Genomic DNA, 26,900 nt, shown 5'->3' on the forward strand with positions numbered 1-26,900 from the left:
AGAATCAGCCCTGCAGTGCAAGTGACTGAGTCGGGAGCTGCGTAGGGTTGATGGATTCCGAAGCAGGTTTAGTGTGTGTGTGTGTGGGGGGGGGGGGGGGGGAAGAGAAAGAGAAGGGGTGTTGTGACCGCACCAATGGTGGGCACATGTTAGGTGCTTTAGGTTTTAGGTGCTGTGGAACTGATCCTCTGAAGCACTATTCTATTTGATCCCTCCTGCAGCTGAGCTCCCTTCCCTCGGCTTCTCAAAATAAGATGGCGCCCGACTCCACAGAGCCTCCTGTAGTCCTGTATGTTGAGCATATGACTCAATATTGTGAGTAAATGTACCTGCATATATGGTCATTTGCAAGGCAATAAACAATGTAAAATAGCCTATTTTACATTCCTTTTAAGTATTAACAAAATAGACGTATTACACACCTTTGATTACATCTTACAGAAATGGGATGTCTTTTCAAGTAAGAAAGTAACACATTTTTTGTTTGAACCTAATTAAATTCATGAAGTATTGCTTACTTACTTTGTTCGTGATCAATAGGACACATCCTAGGCCCTGTACTTTCTTGGACAGACTCTCTGGACTCTACAGCCTGCCCTTTGCGATTTCAGCCTTTATTACCTCACTCTGACACTTCTCCTCTTTTAACCCCCGGGGTGACATTTCTCTACAGAAAATGGTAACCCCAAGCCACACTCTGGGTGGAATTGAGGACTTACCTGGTCCTCTGGTGGCTGAATGAACTCCATATAAATTACTCTTTGCTGTATGTATGCACAAAACTTTTCCAAGTTTGCTTTTTCCATTAAATTGCCCTCTTAATACTGTATTCTTCAGGCCCTAGACTTAGACATCCACCTACAACCTGTATTTCTTTTTGATTTAAGGCTTCAATGCATAGTTTTTTTGTATATGATTTCTGGCTCTTTTAACATTCAGTAAATTAAGAATCCACTTTTTTTGCCAAAAGCCATCAGGTTAACACCAGGCTATATTATCTTTTTTGCTAATCTCCCTGCCCTCTGAGTTTCTTCCTCTTCGAAAACTGACATATTAACTGATGATAACTGATCATGCTCCAATACTCTCAATGATTGTTCTGGGATCTGCCCCACAAAGGAAATGTCACTGGGAACCTAATGAATACTTGCTTGAATAAAACCCCACTAAGCTAGGTTTCCCAGATATCTACCTTGTGGGAGGCGCACAAGATGGTCCTTTGGGGTTACTGTATAAAGGAGGCCACAGGGGCTCATTAAGAGGCATGATTTCATTTTACAGGCATCATTGCAGAGACTGAAGCGAGATTTGAATGACTCTCCGAGTCTCTCGAATGACTCTCAATGAATTAGGAGCACTACATTTTGATGAGGTCGAGAAATCCCTTGTTTATTACTGGCCGGTGCTAATATGATAAGGGTAATGGGGCCAACTCTCTCCTGGCTTGAATTACCTGGGATTAGGCTGCTGCTGCTACCCTAAATGTGGTAAAGAATGGGCGAGGTAACATTTTTTATGATTCAGAAATCATTGCTAGAATGAATGGAGACTGTCTACAACTATCAGCAGCCAGAGGGACCATGGTTAGTTTAATGTGTAAATACTTACCTATGATGATCAGCCCTCTCAGCCCTCACCATGCTCAGCAACAACTTAGGCACCAGCAGGCTGAGAAGGGTCGTCACAGGGCAAGGTTACCTAATTAACAACTGCAGTTATGATTGTGCCTCTTTTAGTACTGTCTGTCCAACCCACTGCCACTCCAATCAGGAATGAGTCAGTTTTCACTTTTTATAGTAGTTCAGGAAAGCAGGTTTCACTATTTCTACAGCTTACACAGTTCAGCAGCTTACACATTATAGGGTTAATAAACTAAAACATAACAAAAGAAAGTGCATAAACAGGACAGAAATATAAAGACTAATCAAAGAACAATAGCTGAACAATAGCAACAGTTTAAAATAAAAGAGAATAAAGATGAAAAATAATTAGGTTAAAATTAGTTTACCTTGGTTCAGGTTGCTTGTATAAAAATCAACTTATTAGTCAGAGTCACTGGGCTCTCTGCAGTGCTCAATCTTTCAATGCTGTTGTCCTTAGCAACAAGATGGTATGTGTGAGAGCCCTTTGGTAGGTTTATATTGCTTTTTCTATGCCAATACACAGATGAGTGACCAATAGACCCATAAAATAAGAGCAAAGTGTAGGCGGTGTGTTCACATAGAATATAATGCTCTGTGGACACACATAGGAAGCTCTTATTATACTCAGATTCATAATTCTTCAGACTCAGGTTTAATGAACTGCCAACCCCCAGATTATCAGTTAGCACAAAATATTGCGTTCAAAGAGGCCAAACCAGGCATGTCTTGAACTTTGATTCACTAGAACAGGCTAAAGAGGGTTTCCAGGCTTTCCTGGGCCCTAGGAGACTAATTAATGGTCTCAAAAATGCTCACAATAACAATTCAGCTATGTTTCAGCAACCTAACTCTTTGTACAGAATTGAGTGATGGAAATAAAGCTCAGAGGTCGGTCAGAGGCCACTTTATTACATTTATATGCCAGATTTTGAGTTTTATGACACCTGGTGACACAAAATCCCAACTTTTACAGTGCTTGTAGTAAACTAGCAGATCTGGGAGGAGGTGCTGTTAATGTCCATACTTTTAGACAAAAGCCTGTAAAGATGAACTCTAGCCTCCATCCCTTTCTCAATGGCTTCATGGTGTCACAGTAGCTGCACAGCAGGATAGTGGACCCTCTGTGTCACCAGCTCGGTAAGTGGATACGTGCACAGGGTGCAGAGTCTAAGTAGCTGCCCGGTCTTCACCAGAGCCTCTAGAGGTGAGGGTGTTGCACTGCGGGCAACTGCCAGGTTGCAGCCCCCCGTGCATGCAGAGGCAGGTGACTGCTAACAAGCTGGAACAAAATTGTAGCATAGTGCCAAAGGGAAATCCAAGAAAGTAGTCAGACGAGCCAAAAGGTCAGGGCAGGCAGCAAACAAGTTTGGTCAGGAAGCAGGCAAGAGGTCAGGACAGGCGTAGTCAGGAAACAAGCCGGGGTCAGTACACAAGGAATCTGGAGCAGGAGAAACCAACAGGAACCTGGAAGCACAGCCAAAGGAACTCCTTGTTCAGAAAACTTCCTGTTGTTCTACACTTCCTTTTAAGGGCAGGGCCTGTGATGAATGGAGCCATGTGACCTGCTCCATCCTACTGTACCACCAGAGGGAGCCCAGGAGACTAGAGGTGTTGGTGGTGTTCACAACTCCCCTAGCAGGGGGAGCACGTCGTCGAAACACTCTAGTTCTCTGTGGTAGTGGAGCGGCTGACTGGGAGTCACATGACCTGGACCAGAAAATGTACTGAGGAGATGATGCCTTAGCAGAGCTGGTGCTGGCAGCAGGGGAGTGAAAGGTGGGTGACACTGAAGGAGGCACAGATCCCCTGGACCTGCAGGGATCTGTGACACATGGAAGGGGAAGTGATTACCTCAACCACGCTTCACTCCTATGTTTTACTTTTTTTGAAGCCTGGAAAAATTCCTTGTGATCCAGGAAACTATTGCCCAAATGCCCTACCTAATTCAGATTTTAAATTTTTCACTAGGATCTTAGGCAGTCCTTTTGGTTTTATCCCCAAGGATCAAGTTGCTTTTTTTACAAGTCCTCAGGCAACAGGCAATACCAGAGGGACCATAGATCTTATTGACATGATTAATTTGCTTGAACAAGGTGCTCTTATACTTAGTCCTAGCTGGCCTTTTATGTTTCAGACACTACAAGGTATTGGTATTAATGGATGTTCCTCCCCCAAGGCAGAGGTCAAATTTCTTCACACTAAATCTTTGCTTTAAAAAAGGGCACTTGCCAGAGCCCTATACTATGGCTTTGTATGCAGAACATATACTTTTATCCCCTTCTAACCATCTTGTCACTTTGCTATGTCATCATCAGGCACTGGATGAGTATAATGCCTTGTTGGGCTGTAAAATCAACTCAAACAAAACTGAGGCTTTACTTATTAATCTCCTACTATCTTTCATGTCTGGCAGAAGAATTCCTCCTGTCATTGGCATTCAGATTGCAATATATATTTAGGTGTGTTTATTACTCCTTCCTACCACACACTGTATAAACGTAAGTATCCTAAGATGTTTAGGTACCTTATGCATAAATCTATTGCCTCTTTTTTTTTTTTGGGCATATTGTTTTGATTAAAAAGTTAATTTACTTATTTGAAACCATACTGGTTCCAGGTTCACTAAGCATTTTCATGCTGATGTCCTGAATTTCAGTTGGGTCTGAAGAGTCACAGTTTATTGAAAGCTGTGTTGTGTTCACAACACAAACTCTGAACACAAACTCTCTCCTCGACCCACTCCAGACTGGCTTTCGGGCTGCCCATTCCACTCAAACAGCCCTTACTAAAGTGGCCAATGACCTCCTCAGAGCTAAGTCACAAGGCAACTTTTTCCTCCTTCTACTGCCAGGTTTCTAAAACTCAACCTGAATAAAACAGAATTTATCATCCCACATTCCAAATATCCCCGACATATTTCTGGTATTCGTCCCTCACCTCGGGCACCTTGTCTTAGCATCACCTTCTGCCTTCCACTTTACCCCCCATATCAAGAACATTTCCAAGTCCTCTCACTTTCACCTGTGCAACATTTCTAAAATCCACCCCTACCTGTCCCCAGAGATCACTATCCCGACTATCTCCTCTACAATCTATTATGAATGCTACAGCCAGACTTCCATCCTTCCCACCACTCCTCTGCTGCTGCCTCTTTTTTTGGCTTCCATTTCACCTCAGAGTGAAATTCAAATTCCTGTGCTATATAAAAAAGACCTTTGAATGGCAATCGAGTGTCTGAAGAAGATAGAACAAACGGAGCATATTATTGTCAATATACTACATTTGCATTAAAACTAACCTGCGTTACAAACTAGGAAAAATTTACTGTAAATAGTTTATTCAAATCCAATGTCAAACAAATCCCCAAATATCTTATTGATTCTGGGACCCATTTAAAAGTAAAAGGTGTCTTCAATGAATAAACTTGGAAAGTAGGAAGATTAATGCTCAAGGCTTCTGATTTATCTAGATTTAATAAACAATTAGATACCTCTTTATTGTTTTTAAGGGCTACAGGCAGATTAGATAAAGATATTAAAAGCTTTGTTACCAAAAATTAAAGATTGTTTGCAAACTCTGCGACTTTATGATGGATCCTATCTAACTGTATACCTGTAATGTTTGGATTAGCTCTAATGGTACTAAAGGATTCTGTCAAAATAAAAATAATTGGTGATAATGGGCACCCTTGATGATTGCTACTAGAGATGTTAAAAGTTTCTGAGAGAATACCTTTTATTTTAACAGCTGCCAAATGTTTTGAGTATAGGGCGCCTATCCAGTATATTATATTCTGAGGAATAACAATGTATAACAAAGTGGACTGAATAAATTGCCAGTCCAACCTATCTAATGCTTTTTCCGCATCGCTAGACAACATCAGAGTAGGCAAGGCCTTAGGATATGTCAAATGAATCAAATTCATTTCCTTAGTAGTATTATCTTCAGCTTCTCTCATCCGAATAAACCTCACTTGATCCCAATGTATTATTTAGACTACCTTTGAGAGAAGGCGATTGGCAATTTTAGTGAAAAGCTTCAAATTGCAATTAACCAGGGTAATGGGACATTAACAGACACATTGATTTTATTTTTTTCCCTCCTTAGGGACCTCTTAAATGTAGGCCCAGTGGGGGATCCACTGACACCCTTTTATCGCCAGTAGTTACATTAAAGGCAGTAATAAAATGCAGGGAAAGTATAGAAAAAATGCCTTATAATAAGACCATGGTAGTTTTTGAATGTATCTTTCTTAAAATGTGTTTCTTGTATAAAAAATACTTGGCTGCGTAAACAATGTAGGCTATTAAGTAACCCTTTAAAATAATATCTGAAATTTGTCCAAGAAAAACCTAAGCAAAAAATAGTGCAATTCAAAAGAAAGTAAATACACTTTAAGTGATTACAAGCTGCACATTATAGTGAACAATTAAGTAAAATATTCAAATACATACTTGATTTCAATAGTAAGTACAACTAATAAACAGCTCTACTATACATAATTAAGACTGAGACCTATATGAGGAAAGAACCCAAAACAGGCCAAAAATAATTATTCATTGTTTTGAGATTATATTCAACATGTTATGAAGAACCATTAAGTGTTCTAGTAAGATAAGTGTAATAAGATACCTAAAAGATTTTATTAATGTGTACAACTATTCAAACATTCTTCTAAAAAAAGTGATTAAACATTCTTTCGGAGATTATACAATAAATATAATTCTAAAATACCTATATGATTTTAATAATGAATACAACTAATAAACCTTCCTACCAATACATGATTAAAACATACTTAAACCACCACATGAAACTAAATGCATTCCTCTATGTGAGGGAAAAAAGTGGTTAACCATTTTTTAAGAGATTTCGACACATTATAATGAACCCTTAAGCGCAACAATAAATGACTTAAGTAACTTCAATACCTTATATATATACAAAAAATAACTTATCAATAAACAACACATTCTAGTGAAAAATATTTACCAAAGTTTCAGAAATCAAAGCTCAGGAAGTAGTTTCAGCAACTACTATGGATTGCTTTAAGAAAAAGCTGGATGTTTTTCTAGAAGCACAGAATATAACTGGGTGTTAAGGCTTTAAAGTAAAAATAACAGAGACTGTTGATCCAGGGAACATCCGATTGCCTCATGGAATCAGGAAGGAATTTTTTTCCCTTGTTGAAGTAAATTGTACCGTTTTTTTTTTTTGCCTTCCTCTGGACCAACTATGTCTTATAGGGTTTTATATCTGGGATATGTTTATTTCCCTGGTGGTTGAATGGACTTATGTCTTTTTTCAACCTAACCTACTATGTAACTATGTAATGCTGCAATCTCAAGCACACACGAGACACAAATATCTCAGCCAAGGACTCCAGACACAATTTGGTCTACCCCAAAAATTTAACTTCCCCCCCATACAAAAAATCCAATTTAATTATTCATACTTCATTGAGGCCCATGGATTCCAATTACCTAAATTAAGAAAGACAATGTTTATATCTTGTACGTTGAGTGCTTTGATCAACAGGTTGAGACCACCTTGCATTGATGGTGTCCTCTGAAAAGTCCAGCCACCTCTTCTGGATCAACATTCAGAAAGCTAAACCTGGTAACTGGTCTGGGTAAAGTCAGAAGGGTCGATTTTGTTTACAAATATAAAGGATGTCCCCAGCGGTACTGTGGGCCTACTTGTTGAATAACAGGAAAAAGTGGAGGAACTAATCTTCTCATATGAAAAGTCAGAAGTGAAAGATCTGGAATACTTGGCTTCTCACCCCATCAAAATCTTTTGAACCAAAGTGCCAAACTTGTTGTAATATTTCCTCTTTTTCTGTGAAAAAATGAACACGACATAACACATCTTGTTTCGCTGTAGGAGGTCTAATAACTTGGATGCACTCTATCCAATTCCAATTCGGAGATAGGGTTTTTTTCCAGAACCTTATTAAGGATATTTTGAACAATAACTTGATACGATACTATACAATATGAAGCTGCATCGATGCTATGGAATGTTTCCTGGTACTTGAGTGTTGTCTGATAACACTGCACAACAACGATTTTGCTACTGGGAATAACACATGTGATTTACATGATATCGAGTGTGCCGATTCCAAATTTGAACTCAGAATTTGCCCATCACATACAGATTTTAAGTTATAGGCATGCTATAGCTGTTCAAATGGCTGGTAATTGGGTAATGTATTTTTACATAGGAACATTATAACAGTTGAAGCTACCACTATGCCTGCTGCCGCCTCAGCTGAATCATGTCCCCTGGTGGCATGCATGTTCCAGCCGCGGCTGACCATGTCTGGCCAAGTCAGTGACCTGATGTAAGAAATAGGTATATATGGCAAGATGGACCAAGGGCTTGTCTCTAGTGAGAAACTATCTTTTTGGATAGTACAGTTAGGCTATAGTGAGTCTGTTTTAAGCTAAAGGTGAGTAGGCACAGCTGTGTTAATAAACCGGACAATTTTTGCTACATTTGTGGCAAATATACCCCATGTGATCAACGCAAGAACCTAACCAAGTGGGTGGCATTGGCTTATAAGTATTACTTTGGATGTGAAATTCCAGTTCAGGATTAAAGCTGGGCACCTCATATCTTCTGTCTGGTTTGTTACGTTGGCCTAACATAATGGTTGAGCCAAAAAATCATCACTTAGACTGCTACTTCTGTATGAGTAAAATTGCTGGGTTTTCAAAGAAGACTAAGTAACTTAAGATCCTAACGCCCTAGGCAGAATCGGACTTCAGATTTGGATTCAGCGTACTTGATCCAGTAAATGACACATAGATTAGACCAAGTAAGTTTTTTGGGATGCAGTATAATCTAGTTTCCATTGTATCTGTATGTGCAGATTAAAGTAGTACCTTTAATATCAGTGTGAGCTATCTACTGCTTCAGTTCTCCACTTCTTTATGTATGGCTGCTTCAATCTTTGCAGCCCAAGCTTCCATATCTACCTTTGTGGGCATTTATTTCCAGAGAGACCTAATCTTATCTACTGAACCCTCTAGCTAAAGAGATTGTGAGGGGTTACTCTGAGACTCAGCGTCATGCTCAACACTACAGGGGAGGTAGAACTATTGCTTGTGTGTTCTAGAGACTGTCAAAGACCATCTTACCTGAGGCTTTCAGCGGCGCAATAACAAGCTCAGCATTGGGTTCTCTATCTGTAGCCACCAGCAGGAAGCAGCTACCTAGATCGGATGCCCCAGACTGGTCAGGTATTCAGGATGCTTTTTGAGAACCAGACATCGGTAGTCGGTTTCACACATGGAAGCTGGTAAGCACTATAACGTACCGCCTATGACCTGAAGCTTCAAACTCTGCAGCTACTAGCCACCATGCTCGGCCACAAATATTCCTAACTTGCCTACTAAAACATGTACAGGTATCCCCTGATTCATAATTTTGCACAGTCACTGGTTACAGTCACTGGAGGCAAATTTGACCAAGATACATACATCCATATATGCGTAAAAGGGAGATGATCCTGGGCAGTACCATTCCACTTGAGCTTTGGAAGGTGACCTAGGGTCAAGCTTTTAAAAGCTCTCTATGTAGCCTATACCAGGAAAAGTTATATGCAATATTGATTCACTGATACCACACCTCAGAGAAAGTACATGCAATCTCCCTGATATTCAGTGACTTCTGCTGGAGGTGTGATGCAGGGCTCTGTTATATATTTTGGTCCTGTATGGGTATTGAATCCTATTGGATGGAGGAGAACAAGCTTTTGACTCAGCTGGTTTGTATCTCATTTTGCTTAGATCCACTGACTCATTTACTGTACCCCAATTTTCGGGACCTCCCCCTAAGGTGAAGGTTAAGCTAGTCACCCACATAATAATGGCATGTTGTCCGATCCCACTCTAATGAAAGTCATCAATCCCTCCCTCTATACTTGATCCAAATTGTCGAGAGATATTAGATTAATTGAACTTTCAAAGGCGAGACTGAATGATCAACTGGAAAAACACCAGGCTGTGTGATCTTTGTAGGATCAATATACACTTTGAAATTGCAGCACTGCTCCACCCTGTCCCCCCCTTAGGGGAATATATTTGGAATAACCTCTGGAAAACCTTTTTATCAAGAAAATTAACTCACTTACCAGTCATCATCTGGTGACATTCAGCCAGAAGACTCGCTGTGTCACAGAGAGCTTTCAGCTGTACTGTTCTGGCAGTTACAGCATCTTTCAGCAGGTACAGAGCTTTATTACTCTATACCTGCCAAAACAGTGCAGTTGGAGGGCTTCAGTGCACCTTCTAATGGCCTTGCTACCCTAGGCAAGCGGAAGTGAATAGTGGAATGGATGGAAAAGCCTCACTGCTGCTCATTCCACCAACTGTTAAGTTTTCATGAAGGGAATGCCCAGCACATATACATACATAAATACCAAAAGAAGGGTACCCAGTTACAAGACAGTCATACTTGCATTCATGTGACAATATATACCTTTACATACCTATATATAGTGTCCCATTTATAAAGATGCAAAGTGGTAATCTCTTGCTACTAATAAAGTAATTTTGAAACACTAAGTTTTATCCCTTAGACACTTAAGTGCAAGAAAAAAATGGTAAATAGACTGCTGGTGTAACATTGGTAAAACATTTTGTTGAATTTGTCCAGATAGGAACTTCTATGAAAGCATGACCGAGATGGAAGTGTCTCCAATGAATAACATTAGCAGTCACAGAAAGAACAGGCCTGGTTACTAGTTCACAATTTTATCTTTAGTGTAAAAAATGTTAAGTGTATGAACAAAAAACTCCTTGTCACAACAACACAGGACCCTCCTTGTCACTACCCCAGTAGGTAAAGACGTGCATGGGGCACAGAGTCTAAGCAACAGCCCCGTCTTCTCCAGAGCCTCTAGAGATGAGGATGTTGTACTGTGGGGTGCTGCCAGGTTGCGGCCCCCGTGCCCGCCAAGGCAGGTGAATACTTACAGGCAGCAACAAAGCGTGGTGCCTGAGCGAGAGACAGGGAGTGGTCAGACAAGCCAAAGGTCTGGGCAGGCAGCAATCAGGAATATTCAAAGGTCAAGCCGGGGTCGGTACACAAGCAAATCTGGAACAGAAGACACAGACATGAACAGCAGGAACCTGGGAGCAGAGCCAAAAGGAACTCTGTGTTCAGGAAACTTCCTGTTGCCAGTCCTTATAAAGGGAAGTTCATGTGATGGATGGGACCTGCAGAGATCCTAACCCACCACCAGAGAGAGTGCTGGAGAGGAGGCAGTTCAAGTGTTATTCGCATGTTTGCCAGCAGGTGGAGTGCGTCTGAGGAAAAAGGGCCGGCTGACAGGGAGTCATATGACCTGGACCCCGAATTAAGCAGGGACTGGGATCCCTGAGAAGAGCTGGTGCTGGCAGCAGGGGAATGCAAGGTGGGTGACACTTAAGAAAGCTCAGATCCCCTGGTCCTGCAGGGATCTGTGACACTTCTCAAATTTTACTTTTTCACATTTTTCCTCAATTGTGAAAAATTATTATATTATATATATATATATATTATGCATGCTACTGTACATTTATATTACATGTTTCACTAATTTTTTAACAGATTTTTGTGTTTTTTCATTTAAAGTCTATTAATAAATGTATTAAATATTGGACATATTTCGGTGAGTTATCTCAAAGAGTTATAGGCCTACAATGTAAAATACATTTTCATGCAAAAAAAATTTACCCCTAGGGGGGTTAATAAATGATGGATATTTGCGTTATTTTAAATGTTGACAGATATTTAACTGTTATTGTTATGTATAATTTATTGAACTGTCACATTTTTTGTATTGCAACTGCCACCTTTGTTTTGTACATTTTATATTGTAATAATCACAAGTTGGCCAAAAAAAAAATGTGAAACTATGCACATTGGCTTTTGTTTTGATGTATTTCAATGGAAAATGCATGGAGATTAATCTTTTTGGACATGTGTTTGAATTGGAATCAGTCATATAGCAGAATTTCAGTGGTCTTCCATGGAAAATCCACACAGTGAAGGGAATGCCCTGTTTATTCCTTATTGTAGTTTAAATAAACCAGAAAGACTACAGTGACAAATTACAAAAAGTATGTATTTTTCCTTTCCTTCTGTGCAACATTTGAACCAATCTGTTAAAATGGCTGCTCTGATCAATAGTATACTGGGAAGCAGACAGATGACATTAGTTTAGAAAAAGGTATGTAGGATGGCCAATAAGTAGTTGGGAGATTTTTTTATTGTGCGCTATGCCACACTTTTTTTTCCACTTTAATTAATAGCAGTGTTGGGTTTTATTTTTTTACACCCGAAATGTTTAAATTAAAAACATTCAACCACAGATTGAGCTTTTTTATTTCTGGAGATTGACTGCTTTTTAAGCCGAGGGAAAACTTTTATCCTAACAGTCCTTTATGTTATCATTGTTGATGTGTTTTCAATTGCCTTAAATGTTTTTCATTTCTTTTTGTGCTTTGTTTTCCCCTGGTCAGACTGTGTATATGTAAATAAATACAGTACAACTGTTACAAAAAAAATTGTAGGTTAGACTATAAAAATATATAAAAAATACAATGTAGATCTAACTAAATATTTTCTGTATCTTCAGTAGGACTTACAGTCAGAACTAGAGCCAGATCAATTGTCATGGGTGGGAGCAGGTCTGTAGCTACCCCCACATATGATAAATTATAAAATCAAATCTGGGTTTTGTTGGGTGGTACCAAAATGATGTTTGAGAACAAAGGAAAGGAATTAGAATGCATAGTAACCTTAACTTGCAAAGGTTCAAGGTTCCTTCTAGGGATAGTAAATAATTCACTGTGTTCAAACCTTCATATCTCCTAAACCTTTGGTCATAATGACATGAAATGTTTAGGTTACACAGGAGATCCTCCTAGTAAAACTACCCAGCTTTCATGAATCTTAAGATATGGGGGTCACAAGTTTTAAAACGTATGGACTTCCGGTTCTGAGTCATTATGAGCGAGTAGCAGAACAGAGAGGCTCCGGCTCACTTAGAGGTGTATCTTTCATTAAGATCATTCGCCGATTCATGCTTTTTACCATCTTCTCCTACCAGCCAGTGACTCCCTGCAGATCCACACATGGATAAGTTCATAGCCAAAGCGGCTTTAAGTAGTTCCCCAGCTTCGGGGAAGCAGAAGGAGTAGGGCCACATGCCGCGATCCAAGATGGCAGATGCCCTGTCCTCACAACAATCATATACATCTGATGACAATGAGAGTGAGTCTTTTCCTCTCCCCTCAGACCACACTAATATTGTGGAGGCGGTTGCATTCGCCTTAGGCCCACCATTCAGGAGCCAATTGATGCAGCCGTTGGCAAGGGCATAAAGTCTCTAAAGCAAGAGATAAAAGGGTCAGGCTAACAGGATCTCGGCTACAGAAACCATGATCTCCTCTAATTGGGATGATCTATTTCAAGCTAGAATTCAAATAGCTTCAATGGAAACTCAGATGCGTGTTCGGACTGATAAGGTCGATGATCTGGAAAACAGATCCCGACGGAATAACTTGAGAATAAACGGATTACCTGAGTCCTTTAAACCCAGCATGTTAAAGCAGCTGTGTGTTTCCACTATTCCAGAGCTTTTAGGCCTGGATCATGTATGCACACTGGCACACAGATGCGCCCTGTTATTGCAAAGTACTTGGACTATGCAGACAGATCTAAATTGCTTATGGCTTTCCGCAACCAATGTAATCTTATCTATTGAAGGTACACGCCTTCTGATATTCATGGACTATTCGGCGGAAGTGGCCCGCAAACGTAAACTTTTCCAGACTGTCTGCACTTAATTGTTCAAGAGGAAGGTAAGATTTACACTAGCTTACCCAACCACCCTTCACCTGTTGCTGGGATTTTTGTCTTAGCAATACCTGTTTTTGTTTTTTGAGTAATGGATATGCGAATAGTTACATGGAACGTTAAGTGACTGATGTCCCCAAACAAACGCATGGCAATTCTAAAGTACCTACAAAAGCTTACAACAGACACAGCCATGCCCATTTGGACTCCTTGGACTCTGCAAATTGTGGGTGGGGGAGGTCCTGGGATCACCACCAGTAGGAGGTAAGGCAGGGTTTATTTATTTACTGCACAAACGTTTATAAGAAATATAAGAAGAAATTTATAACCGTGACCCTAGCATTGAGGGAACATCATATTCAATATAGATGGGGGTTCCCGGTGAAGCTTATTGTTTCACCCAATGGGTCCAATTAAACTATAAAGAACCCTCAACTTGGTCTTGAATTGCTTGAAAGCTGGGGCATTCAGCCAGCTACCCAACCTCAAGTATCTAGATCTGGTCAAACTCCTGGTCGCCTTTCCCCAGAGTGGAAACTTGCTTGAGTATACAGTTTGTTATGAAAAAAGTTGCAATTTGAAGACTAATATCCGGAGTCCGTTATCACGTCTTAGTTACCCCATACACAAGATGTGCAGTTTGATACTGCTTTCTGAATCCAATATGGATTTTTTTTTTACTTTTTCTTAAAGGATTAACAATTACTGGCTCTCAATTCTATTTTTTACTTTATGTTTTGTTTACAATGGCTCTTCTGTTTTGTATTTCGTTAGAGAGGAAAGAGAAGCTTTTCATATGAATATGAGAACACTCCGACAAGTATTTACCTCTTTAGAGGTACAATGCTCGTATGATGGGGCTTCGTATCCTATCTATTAACGCTAAAGGGCTAAATAGCCCCTTTAAAAGACATGCTATTTGGGATGAAGCTAAGAGACATGATTCCAACATTTTATGTATCCAGGAGACACACTTTAAGACGGATAATTTACCATACTTCTTCCATAAGGATTTTCCTCATATTTTTCATGTTACATCTGCGCAGAAGAAAAAGGGAGTGACTATTGCAGTAAGATCCAACATATCTTTTTCTCTCATAAAAGTGGATATGGATTTAGAGGGACGTTATATAATTTTGGTGGCCAAATTTAACAATATAATTAGAACATTGGTATCTTTATATGCCCCAAATGTCTACTTATTGAAATTTTTGTCTAAAATGATTAAAAGAAAATCCAGAAAGGTTCAGTTATAATCTGTGGAGACTTAACCTGTATTCCTGATATTTCACTGGATACTTCCAATCGCAAAAAGTTCACAAGACCAACATTGAATTTCCTACTACGAAAGGAGGATCTTTATGATGTCTGGCAATGTCTCCACTCATCTGAGAAAGATTTTATTTTTTTCTCGGCTCCTCATTAGTCTTACTCGAGAACTGATTTGTTCTTGGTGGATAAATGGACTTTACAGCAAGTGACATCTTCTTCTATTCACAATATAACTTGGTCTGACCATGCACCTGTGTCTATTTGTATTAATGAAAACAATAAGACCCCTAGTTCTTATCTTTGGAGGAACATTGTGTCCTTACTTGCACATACTTCCACGATTAGTAAGATTTTAGATAAGCTGAAAGAATTTTTTCAATTTAATGAGTCACCGGAAGTGACTCCCTCTGTTTTTTGGTGTGCTCATAAGGCTTTTGCTAGAGGTATTTTAATCCAGCGATTGAGAGTAAAAACAGAGGGCAGCTTATCAGTGAATTGTTAGCGAAAATTGGGGAGTTAGAGAATATTCATAAAAGTAAAATCACAATCCCTATTTCTCAACAACTGTTTAGATATAGACAGGAATTCCGTTTAATGCTTTTTGAAAAACAAGAAAGAGTTTTTCAACGCACAAGAACTATCTATTATGCACAAGGTAATAGAGCAGGTAAACTATTAGCATCTAAACTCAAAGCTAAACGACTAAGATATACGTTACCCTTTTTATACCATCATAAGTCTAAAGCTCAGTTGTCTAATCCTTTAAACATGGCAAATGCGTTTAGAGATTATTACCAAGAACTGTAAAACCTCAAAGAGGATAGACAGATCCACCAACCTACTCAAAAGTTGGTCCATGGTGACCAAGTGGGTTTTGTTAAGGGGCGTCAGGCCTCTGATGCGACTCGCCGTATAATTAGTCTACTTAAAATTGCTAAAAGCTCAGGAGAACCGACTATATTCCTCACGCTCGATGCAGAGAAAGCTTTCGATAAAGTGCATTGGGGATACTTACATACAGTGTTGCAAAAATTTGGTCTGAAAGGTAAAATTCTGTCAGCTGTCATGGCTCTGTATACTTACCCTTCGGCTCAAGTATATTTATCGAATATGTTGTCCTCCCCTTTTAATATTACCAATGGAACTCGTCAAGGTTGCCCTCTGTCACCTGCTCTCTTTACACTGATTATGGAACCCTTTGCACAAGCTATTAGAGATAACAAAAATATCAAAAGAATACAAATAGGTGAGTCTTCACATGTTGTGGGTTTGTTTACTGATGATGTGATTTTGTCATTAATGGATCCACAGACTTCAATGGCAACCGTATTATCTGTAGTTGGAGTATTTGGATATGTTAGCTATTACAAGATTAATGATTCAAAATGTAGTATTTTACCGATAGGTGTATCCTCAGAATTAAAAGATCAAATCTCTAGGGAGTTTCCCTTTCAATGGTCAAAAGATAGTATTTTATACTTAGGTATCCGTTTCACCAGCTCTGTGTCTTCCTTGGTTATCTGTAATTTTACATCACTGGTAGATGTGGTTAAGAAAGAAATTGATATTCTTTCAAAAGTGGAATTATTCTGGTTGGGACGTATTGCGGCCTTTAAAATGGTAGTTCTTCCAAAAGTTCTCTATTTATTTTGAACTATACCTATTATTCTTCCCCAATCTCTCTTACTTTCTTTACAATCTTTGATACAAAAATTTATATGGCAGAATAAGAAACCTTGTCTCTCGCAATCACTTGTATATCGAGCAAAGAAGGTGGGTGGAATGGGGGTACCCTATCTAATAGATTATTATTTGGCGTCATTGATGGACCATTTGGAGCTTTGTATAAAACCGGAGATAAATAAAAGATGGCTGGATATTGAAAGAATGTATATACCTACAGGTAACTATTTGGCTTTTTTAATGGCTAACTTATGTTCAATAATTAGATCACATTTGAACTTACCCCCAATAGAGGCTATGGTATTTATCTGGAAGAAACTTCAAAGTAAAAAATGTATAGATACGGAATCAGTATCAATCCCAGTTCCGTTGCAATTTTTTGAGCTTCTTATACCAAATTACCGACTTTTCATACCTTTCGTAATAATTATAAAATATTTCAGATGAATCATTTACGAGCATCACTTTCCGAAAAGGAAATTACTGTACCAGTAGCTTTTTGGAAAAGATGTAAAAATATCAATCTTTGCAAAGGAGACATCTCTGTATATTATAATTTAATCCAAAATAAAGGCTCCTGGAGGAGACTTTATGTTTTCTCTATTTGGAAGCAGGATTTACAACGTTCTTTCCCACTCTCCCAATGGAAAACGGCAATTTGCTCTAGCTCCATGGCATCTAAATGTATCTCCCATTGGGAAAACTACCAAAAGATTTTATGTCGATGGTATAGAACACCATATAGACTTTCTAAGTATGTACCACAATATTCGCCTCAGTGTTGGAGGAAGTGTGGTGAATTGGGCACTTATGTACATATGGTTTGGGAATGTAAAAGCATATGTAGTTTTTGGAATTCTATTTTCGTTTTAGTATCAACGGTTACAGGATGTTTAACTAGCCCTGATGCGGCATTAGCATTACTGAATCTGGGAATGGATAGATTCCCACGTTACTATCGAACCATAGTCACACATATCTTTATTGCGGCACGACTCTCCATAGTATCTAAATGGAATCACGCTACAACACCTAATATGTCTGAAATAATGCAAATGATACATGCAAATTATTATTATTAGCGTTCTTTGGCTTATAGTAGATTTCAGTCACATAAGTTTCACGCAAATTGGAAATGCTGGGAAAGATTTTTACCTTCCATAGCTAAAGGAAGATAGACTTATATATAGGATATGGTTATTCTAGCTATTTGGAGTATTGCTGAATCTTATATGCCATTGTATACCTTTGTTGTTTTTTTTGTTTACCTATTTTTTCTTTATTGTTTAATTATATTCTTTTATTTGCTGTACTTTGTTAAAACCCAATAAAAATTTAAAATGAAAAAAAAAAAAAAAAATATGAATAGCAACATTAGTTATCAGTCTTACAGACAAACTTTGTGAGACTGCATACAGCCTCGGCACCTAAGCCATACCTGGCATCAGGGTGCAACTACCCCTTACTCAAAAAAAATGCATGTGCCTTTTTTATCTATGGCCTGGTGCTCCAGAGCCATTCTTAGTCTCTGGCCTGGAAAAGGGATGAAGTGCCTGGCCCCTAATTTCTTCCAGGACACTCCGGGCCTGGACCTCAAATAAAATGCAGCAATTCTGCCACAGAAAATTTCTAACAGCCTTATCCAGGCTCTTTTATCCCCTTTTCAGGGGCAGATGATGCCAAATACCCTGCAAATTTGGTATCATATGTCACATCTTGTCACACCTGTTATTAAATCATATCTAAGCAAATAATGTAAAAAAATGTAACATGAAAATATTTAGGACTATAGAACATCTTTCCCCCATTCATCTTTTCTACACTATAGGGGGGTGTTTTGTAGGCTACAGAGAGACCTGGGAATGATATTAACAAGTAGCAAGCCTCCTAAGAGAATAGAGAACACTAGAAGTTATTTCTGGAGGAATCAATGGGATTTTTTCTGTTATAACACCAGAGTTTTTACAGAAATTTAACTTTTTATTCAGAAAGAAACATAAATACATGGACATTTGTTGGAATTGAAAATTCTTTCAAAAAAAAAAACAATAAAACCTCACCTCTCCCCCTCAACAATCGCTTCTGTTAACACAAATGTAACCATCTAAAATGCTTGTGAGAGTGAGCAGATAAATAAAACAAAAACTATAGTATTATTGGTAGGTAGAACAACAGTAATAGATGTAATTTCACCAGTTGGTATTTATTCCGAACATAATTCCTTGTAAATTTGTTAGGGTTATCTAATAAAATAGCCCTCGATTCTTTCATGAAATATTTTTCTTGTACTTCATGGAGTCACTGTTGGATGGTAGGTGTTGTCCAATCCATCCAATAAAGAGGTATCGGGCTTGATTCTGCTGTTCCTCTGTAAATTGTGTTTGTAGGGCAGATTCCCAAACTCCTAAACTTTAATGAGAGATCCCCCACCCCGTAGCGTTTGGTACTGATAGGAAATTACATGCCGTACCCGTTGTCCATCCACACAAATCTGTTCAAAAGCAGAAAGAGTGTTTGAGAGATTAGTTAACTTGCTTAATTCTAAAATAACATTTTGTATGTGGATATAACACCAAATGGATAAGTTGTTTTTTCTTTCCTTGCCTTTCATTGTATCATGGTCTACAAAATCTTGTACTCTCAGTAAAGAACTTTCACTCCACCTTGATAGATACAAATTTTCCATACCCTGTGGGAGTTTCAGGTTTCTTATTATAGGAGTTAGAAGTCCTGGGGTAGATGCAAATCTTTGAGAAGTATTGATATGGGTTCCAATGTGGGGCTGTCAATGAGGGGGAGAATAGTGCAATTTCTATTGCACTCCTTCTGGTTTTTCAGCCCATAAAATGTTTTACTTTATTGATTGTGCTTGATATAGGCACCGAAATAGGCAATATTTAGAAAAGATTTAATAGTCCAAAGAGAACGTTTATATTGACTATTGCTGTCGAGTTGATCCAGGAAAAACACTTGGTAGCCAGTGTGTTGCGGCTCCACAAGGTAAGGTGGTGGACCCACTCTGTCACCCACCCTGTGGGTGGAGACGTGCATGGGGCGCAGGGTCTAAGGAGTAGCTTGGTCCTCTCCAGAGCCTCTAGTGGTGAGGATGTTGAGCGGCAAGCTACTGCCAGGTTGGGGCCCCGTGCCCGCCAAGGGAGGTGACTGCCAACAAGCAGGGACTGAAGCGTAGTACTAAAGGAAAATCCAGGAGGATAGTCAGACAAGCCAAAAGGTCAGGATGTTGGCCAGCAGAGGGAGCGCGTCTGTGGAATACTCTGGTTCACTGAGGCAAGAAAGCAGCTGACAGAGAACCACTTGACTTGGAGCAGGAAGTAAACAGAGTATTGGATCCAGAGGCAGAGATGGGGCTGGCAGCAGGGGGCTGCAAGGAAGGAAAGCAAGAAGGAGGCACAGATGACCTGGACCCCTGGGTTTGTTGGGAAAGCTGGCATGGAATTTTTTAAGTAGGCGGGGCACATGGAGGTCTTTTAGAGTGAACCAGGAGCGTTCCTCTGGGCCATAGCCCTTCCAATGGACCAGGTATTGTAGACAACCTCGGACAAGCCTGGAATCCAAGATTTGTTCAACCTCGTACTCCTCCTTTGAGGAAGCAGAAACAGGACCCAGTGGAATGTATTCCTCAGAAAGAACAACGGGTTTAAGCAGGGAAACATGAAATGCGTTATGGATCCTAAGGGATGGCGGCAGATTCAACTTGTAAGTGACAGGGTTGACCTGGGACAAGAGGGGGAACGGACCGATGAAGCGAGGTGCAAACATGAGAGAAGGCACTCGCAAGCGAATATGCTTGGTGGAAAGCCAAACCTTGTGTCACGGTCCCTTCCGTGACTGAAGTTAGAAGATCTGTGAGACAAGCTGCACGTGAGGTTATCTGACTGTCTCTTTGTTTTTACTTGTTTCTGTGTTGTTGTTTGTAATGACCACACCCCTTGTATCAGCTGCAGCTGATGGTCATTACTGCTCCTCCATTGAGTCTGGCCTCACACTTCATGCTATGCAGTTGATATTCACTTCTGGGATGTGAAGAGCTGGTGTGTTGTCCTCTCCAGAGTACCTGCTTCTCTATTTTGCTATTAAGATAAGTTGAACTACTTTTGTTTTTTTGTTGTTCTTTGGTTGTTACTAGGCCCTAGGAGACACTGGTTCTTTCATCAGGGAAGGAACCAGTAGTCTCAAGCCCAGTCACTACTCCTAGGGCTATGCAGGGCTACTAGGGCCTAGGTTCCCATGTATGAGTATTCCCACCATCAGGGGATATTCATACTGTCAGGAGTTAGGGGTAGGTTAGGGTGTCTTTAAGGGGATGACAATTCCCTTTTCCATAGCCATTGGAGGCCTAGTCCCTTGTATTTACCTTTCTGTTTCCCTCCCCTCCCTGTTATCTGTGACACCCTGTCACCGGACAGCTGGGGAGCAGGAGCTCTCTTCTTGTCAGCCATTTTTTGTAGCGTGCCGAGGAATGTAGCAAGGCCTCTTGGCCTTTTTTCCAAACTTGCTGGAGGTGGTCAGTGGCAGCGACAGCAGCAGGAAAGTTTGACATGAAAGGGACAGGAGCAGAAATCTGATGATGAAGACTGGAAACAATAAAAAAAGGGACAACCCTGTGGAATCGCCGATGTGATTGTTGTGGGCAAGATCGGCCCATGGCAGGAGTTCCGACAATTTATCCTGCTGGGAGTTGGTATACATACGTAATTATTGTTCCAGCACCTGATTAATCCTTTCAGTTTGCCAATTGGTCTGAGGGGGATAGGCAGAAGAGAAGTCTAACTGGATCTTTAGCTGACGACAAAGGGCTCTCCAGAAGCGGGAAGTGAATTGTACTCTGTGATCGGACACTATGTGGGAGGGTGGGCCATGTAGGCGAATAATTTCTTTGAAGAAGATCTACGGCAAGGTCGATGCAGATGGGAGACCTGATAAAGGAACAAAATGGGCCATTTTGGAGAAGCGATCAACCACAACCCAAATAGCAGTGGAACCATTACAAGATAGAAGGTCGGTGACAAAGTCCATGGAGATATGTGACCAGGGTTGTTCCGGAGTGGTAAGCTTATGTCGGGAACATTCGGTACATGTGGCCACAAAGTCCCTCACATCTTGTTTCAGATCCGGCCACCAGTATCTAAGGCTGATCAGATCAAAGGTCTTCCGTTTTTCCATGATGCCCAGCAAACTTAGAGGCATGCCCCCATCGAAGGACCAGTGGACGCTGATTTTTTCAAACAAGGGTCTTCCCTGGTGGGATTTGAAGCAGCTGGACTGGGGCCGTGGGCACAATTTGAGCTGGATCTATAATGAAGGCTGGTTCCACTTCAGGATTTTCCCTCTCCAAAGAACGAGAAATGGCATCTGCCTTTACATTTTTGGGCCCGGACGATAAGTGAGAACAAAATTGAATCTTAAGAAAAACAGAGCTTGACTGGGGTTCAAACTGTGCAGTCCAAAGATATTATAGGTTCTTATGGTCCTGTAAAAATGGTCACAGGTAGGAGAGCTCCCTCCAGCAAATGGCGCCATTCTTCAAGGGCAAGCTTGATCGCAAGAAGCTACCTATTTCCGATGGCATAATTTTTCTCAGCTGGAGAGAATTTCTTAGAAAAGAACCCACAGGTCCTTAACTTGCCAGAAGTGTTCCTCTGGGACAGCACAGCACCAACGCCAACCAAGGAGGCAACCACCTCATAAAAGGCTGAGAAGAGTCTGGGCGCACCAACGCAGGGGCAGAGGCAAAGGCTTCCTTTAACAATTTAAAGGCCTAGAGAGCCTTGGAAGACCAAGATGAATTGTCTGTAATAGTTGGCGAAGCCCAGGAACCTCTGGATGGGCGTTAGCCCAAGGGGTTGTGGCCAGTCTAAAACGGCAGTGAGTTTGGCAGGGTCCATCCGCAAACCTTCAGCAGGGACAATGTAGCCCAGGAACAGAACTTCAGGGCACTCAAAAAGAAAATTCTCCGCCTTGGCGTACAGTCTGTTTTGCCGAAGCCGTTGTAGGACTATTTTGACATGGTCTTGATGAGTAAAGATCCCTAGAGTACACCAGGATATCATCTAAATAGACAATCACAAAATCATATAACAAGTCCTGAAAGATGTAAAGTCTTGGAATACCGCAGGGGCATTGAAGGCTGTCTTCCATTCGTCACCCTTGCAGATGCAAATCAAATTGTAGGCATCCCACAAATCGAGTTTAGTGAAGACAGATGCTTGGAGATGATCAAATAATTCAGAGATCAGAGGCAAGGGGTATTTATTCTTAACGGTGATGTTGTTGAGTCCCCGATAGTCAAGGGCGTAGAGATCCATCCTTTTTCTGAACAAAGAAGAAACTAGCCCCTGCGAGACATAGATATTTACGAATGAAGCCCCTTGCCAAATTCTCCTTAATATATTCAGACATGGCTTTGGTCTCAGGAATAGAGAGAGGATAGACTCTGCCACAGGGAGGAGAGGCACCAGGAAGGAGAACTATAGCACAATCATAGGGGCGATGTGGTGGTAGAGTCCTAGCGTGTTTTTTGCAGAAAACATCCTGAAATTCCCAGTATTGTTTGGGTAGCCCAGCGACAGGGCATGTGGCGGTGGAGCAAACCTGCCGGACAGGAAGGATTTGAGGAGCATTTGCGAAAGCATGTGCTGCTCAATGACAGTATGTCTCCAGATCTCTATTCAATGATAGGGGCATGATTGTGTAGCCATGGTAGCCCCAACAGGACAGGATGAATAATCTTGGGGACCACCAAAAAGGAAATTGCCTCCATGTGGCCCCAAGTTTCATGGTGAGTGGTACTGTGCCATAGTGGATATAATCTGGTAAAGCTGGCAGCAGGGAGCTGCAAGGAAAGTAAGCAAGAAGGAGGCACAGATTACCTGGACTTGCAGGAATCTGTGACATAGTGCTTCACATTTGATTGAATTATCCTAACCTATGAGACATAGTTGTTATAGTTGCGACTGGCTATGTCAAACCCAATAACATCAAATGTACCTATTATATTTCTAAGAAATGGCTCCAGAGTGAGCACAAAAAGGAGGGGTGACAGTGGACACCCCTGTCTTGTACTGTCGAAAATAGATATTGGGTCAGACAATATGCCGTTTTACATTGACTCTAGCTGTACGGTTATGGTATAGGGAGTGGAACCAGGCTACCATCATGGGCTTAAAACCCAGGAATCCCAAACTATAATCCCAGGCCACCTTATCAATAGCCTTTTCGCAATCGGTTCATAACCGTATACCTCTTTTATGGTTTACCTTGGCCCAATGAGGAATGTTGCTCGCCTTTATTGTGTTGTCCCTTGCCTGGAATAAAACTAAATTAATCTAAGTCAATCACTCTTGAGAGGAAAGGAAAAATACGATTTCCCAAAATGCCAACAGTTTGATATCCACATTCAAAAGTGATATTAAGAGGTAACTTGAACAAAACTTAGTATCTTTACCGGCTTTAGGTAAAACTGTGATATGCACCTCCGTAAAAGAACAATTGATGGGCAGGGTGTCTGTCAAACTGTTTAGGGTTTAAAGTTGCAGTGTTTTGTAGTATTGTATCCATCAGGTCCTGGGTTCTTTCCACGCTTCATTTGAGACAAAGCCAGCTTTAGTTCTATTTCTGTTATAGGACATTCCAAGGCTTACACCTCTTCCTGTGTCAAGGTGGGCATCTGACTGCCCTTCAAATACTTGTTGATACACTCAGTCATGGATAATGCTCCAGGGGTTTGAGATTGAGGTGTGGGAAGGTGCTGCTACCTCCCTGGCTAGATTTATGGGGTGTCCACTGCTGTCCCCAGCTTATATAAATGGGTGGCCGATTTGGCTTCTCCGAGAGCCCTTACTAAAAATTTTCCACTCTTGTTTTCATGCTCATAATACAGTTTAGTGTGGAAAAATGTAAATTGTCTAGCTTGTTCCTCTAAAAGTGCTTTGAGGTCTTGTCTTGTTTGCTTCAATTTGTAAAGGTCCCTATGATCGTTTGCCATTTGGCAGAGAGAAAAAGAAGGATCAGTGCATGGTCAGATTGAATGTATGTATGTGGGTTAAGTGTAACATTGAAATCACCACCTAATATAATCATCCCATCAGCAAACTCCTCTAATTTCGATAAAACTCTCTGTAGAAAGAGAAATTGACAGGTATTTGGCAAAAAAAATTTGCCAAAATAACTGGTTTAGCTTTCAATTCCACTTTCGGAAACAGATATTGAGTGTTTAGGTCTCCCAATTCTACTGTTGGGGTAAAATCGGAGTTTTTACCTAATAAAATAAAAACCCACTTGCTTTTAGATGTAGGATTTGTAGCATGGAAAGCTTGAGTAAAGTAGGAAGATGACAACTTGGTCATATGATGCTTTTTAAAATAGGTCTCCTGAAAAAAGGCGCTTGTGCTTTTGTTTAGGATTGCATACAATCTATATGTCTTTTTCAGATAAGTTTAATTCCTTAACATTATGTGAAATAAGAACACATTCTGATATTGAAGTATGTGAGTTTACAAAAAATACTATGGTTAAAGCTGATATTAGAGGCACTAGCCTACCTCTCCTTGAGTTACTGGTTACACTAGTTTGGTTTGTAAAAACAATACCAACAAATATAGATTCTCAGGGTCCAAGAGCAACCCCACAAGTACCGTTCTCCCACTGTTTGGGGTGGTGGTTACAACGGGTAAAAGATCCTAACTACTAGTTATAATTCTTTAGATTACTGGGTACGGGTAGAAATGAGGCAGAATCTGCAATAGCGATGTGATATTAGAGTTATACCATTCATGAGTGTGACACTCACACATAGGAAAAAGAAGAGAAAGTGTAAGAGTAAGCTTAATGCTTCCATATATAAAGATAAACCGTCTTAAAGCATAACATGCTTAGTGCTTAGAATTTTATCTAAAACAATAGAAACAAAATAAGAACCAGTATTCAAACATATGCGTAACGGCGGTATACCGCCTTTGTGTTTCCTTTTGGTGTGTATGGCAGGTTGCTGAATAAAGTGGTGTAGTCACATAGGCTTTAGATTCCCTAAGCCCATCTGGATCTGCTTCAAGTGTTCTGGTTGTAGGTTTTGGTAGTTCTTAGCTTGGAGTTGTCGCTCTAGTTCCTTTGGCACAGGGGTCCTCAAACTACGGCCTGCGGGACGAATACGGCCCGCTGAGGTTCTCTATCCGGCCCGCCGGCAGCCCAGGCTGCTTCTCCTGCTTGAGCTCTGGCTTCCTGCCATCTGCACTCCAGGGAACCCGGTCACGTGACACCACTGTTGCCGGGGTAACGCTGGAGCTGTCGGGCTGAAGCCATCAGGCAGAGAAGGTATGAGCAGAGCAGAGACTCACTGCTTGCCTTCATTCCCTGCTCACTGCAGCACAAATGTACATGATCAATTATTATTTTTATCATTATTAAACAGGATTTATATAGCGCCAACATATTACGCAGCGCTGTACAATAAATAGGGATTGCAAATGACAGACTAATACAGACAGTGATACAGGAGGAGAGGACCCTGCCCCGAAGAGCTTACAATCTAGTAGAGTAGACTCACTGCTTGCCTTCATTCCCTGCTCATTGCAGCACAAATGTACATGATCAATGTACATTTGTAAATAGTATAAACATACTATGCACATTGATCATGTACACATGTGCTGCAGTGTGATCCAGCCGATGTATGAAGGCAGCAGTGAGTGAAAGGTAGCAGACACTGACAAAGTTTTTTTAGCAGCCCTTTTTTAATTAATAAAAAGTGTGGGGTAGTGTTGGGTGTAGGGTAGGGTGTATAAAAAGAAGAAAATTAATGAATTGCTTGAGATTATTCATTTGCATGGAAAATGCAAGATAAATTTGCATTTTCAATACACACAGTGAAAATTCAAATTTATCTGTGCATTTTCCATGCAAAGGAATAATCTCAAGCAATTTTAAAGCCAAAGTAAACGCCACTTTTTTTTTAATGATCGGCAAGTGTGCTGTGCATATAGTATTGTTCTTTCATGTTTTTTATACAATAAATACGTTTTGTGCAGTGTGCATAAGAATGTTCTCCTGTTTTTTTTCAAACTATAGTACGGCCCCCCGACAGTCTGAGGGACCGTGAACCGGCCCCCTGTTTAAAAAGTTTGAGGACCCCTGCTTTGGTGGCTGCGTTTCACAGAGGATCTGTCCAGAGATGCTTCCATTGCAGCTGTTTCCCGAGATTGCAAGGCTGGTGAAGTGAGTTCCTTGTACCATTCTGGAAGATCTATTTGTGGCAGACACAAGGCTTCACAAAAGAAGGGTAGGTCCTCTGGCATTCAGAGAAGAATTTGTTTGCCATTACGAGTGGCGCTCAGATCGAAGGGGAATCTCCATCTATATGGTATCCCCTTGTCACAAAAGAGCATCAGTCAAGAAGTCTCAGTGCTCAGGGATTAGCCAGGCTGACAGGAAATA

At 40.5% G+C, this 26,900-nt stretch overlaps 1 protein-coding gene across 10 annotated transcripts in view; it reads right to left on the reverse strand.

Annotated features, from left to right (window-relative positions):
* ADGRL3 (adhesion G protein-coupled receptor L3) overlaps window positions 1-26,900 on the reverse strand; it is an 857,880-nt gene that overhangs the window by 521,226 nt on the left and 309,754 nt on the right. The gene's annotated exons all lie outside the window — the stretch shown is intronic.

Source organism: Pyxicephalus adspersus, chromosome 3 (assembly GCF_032062135.1).
Source record: "Pyxicephalus adspersus chromosome 3, UCB_Pads_2.0, whole genome shotgun sequence".
Classification (NCBI taxonomy): Eukaryota; Metazoa; Chordata; class Amphibia; order Anura; family Pyxicephalidae; genus Pyxicephalus; species Pyxicephalus adspersus.